Source organism: Phascolarctos cinereus, unplaced genomic scaffold, assembly GCF_003287225.1.
Source record: "Phascolarctos cinereus isolate Bilbo 61053 unplaced genomic scaffold, phaCin_HiC Scaffold_5;HRSCAF=322, whole genome shotgun sequence".
Taxonomy (NCBI): Eukaryota; Metazoa; Chordata; class Mammalia; order Diprotodontia; family Phascolarctidae; genus Phascolarctos; species Phascolarctos cinereus.
In genome coordinates, this window is record NW_027555958.1 from 272,965,438 (window position 1) to 272,966,255 (window position 818).

The following is an 818-nucleotide window of genomic DNA, read 5'->3' on the forward strand; positions in this document are numbered from 1 at the left end:
GTAATAGATTAGAGAGGAGAATTACAGAAATTATTGATTGGATGAAACTGGATGACAGAAGGATGGTGGTGCCCTAGACAGAAATGAGTACATTTAGGGGGACAAAGATAGAATGATCTGCAAGGACTGGCTAGACTCCTTTCACTGAAGAGCAAACACTTGGGCACCTGTCTAGACGCTGTGGAGGCCTGGGGTGGTTATCATCCACCAAATCTGCTTGAGTGAACCACCAGGACTGGCTGGGTGGATGCTATTTTTCAATGTCTTCCTTCCTATGGCCCAGCCCAACTTCAGAACAAAAGTGTTGAACGAGCCAGTTTGTCTCAAGCATGGAGCTGAGCCAGGGGGCCCCAACAGACTGGCAGCAGGACAAACCCTGAGCTGACAAATCAGGTCCCAAGCAGAGGAACCAAAGGGTGGAAGAGGTGCCAAGACTTTCACAGCTGTTGGGTCCATGCAAGCCACTGTGGCTAATGGGGCTGAATGTGAGTCTGGAAACAAACCTGATCCAGCCTGTAGATGAGAGCCCAGAGTGCCCTGCTGTTGGTGGGTGGAAACGGGATTAGGGAGTTGCAAGGGTAGGGCATATAACTTCAAAGGCCTAGTCCTAACACAGTTCCTAAGAGGCCAGGAAAGGGAAGTAACCCTTTGGGCCCCCCATCTAGAGCCTAGAACTTAAAAACAGGGATTTTGTGAGGATCAAATGCGATAATGCCCACGTAGCATTTTGCAAACCTTAAAGCACAATACAAATATCACTACTGTTATTACAGAGCGGCTAATGGAGCCAACGGTAGTTACAGAAATGAGAGTCGGTA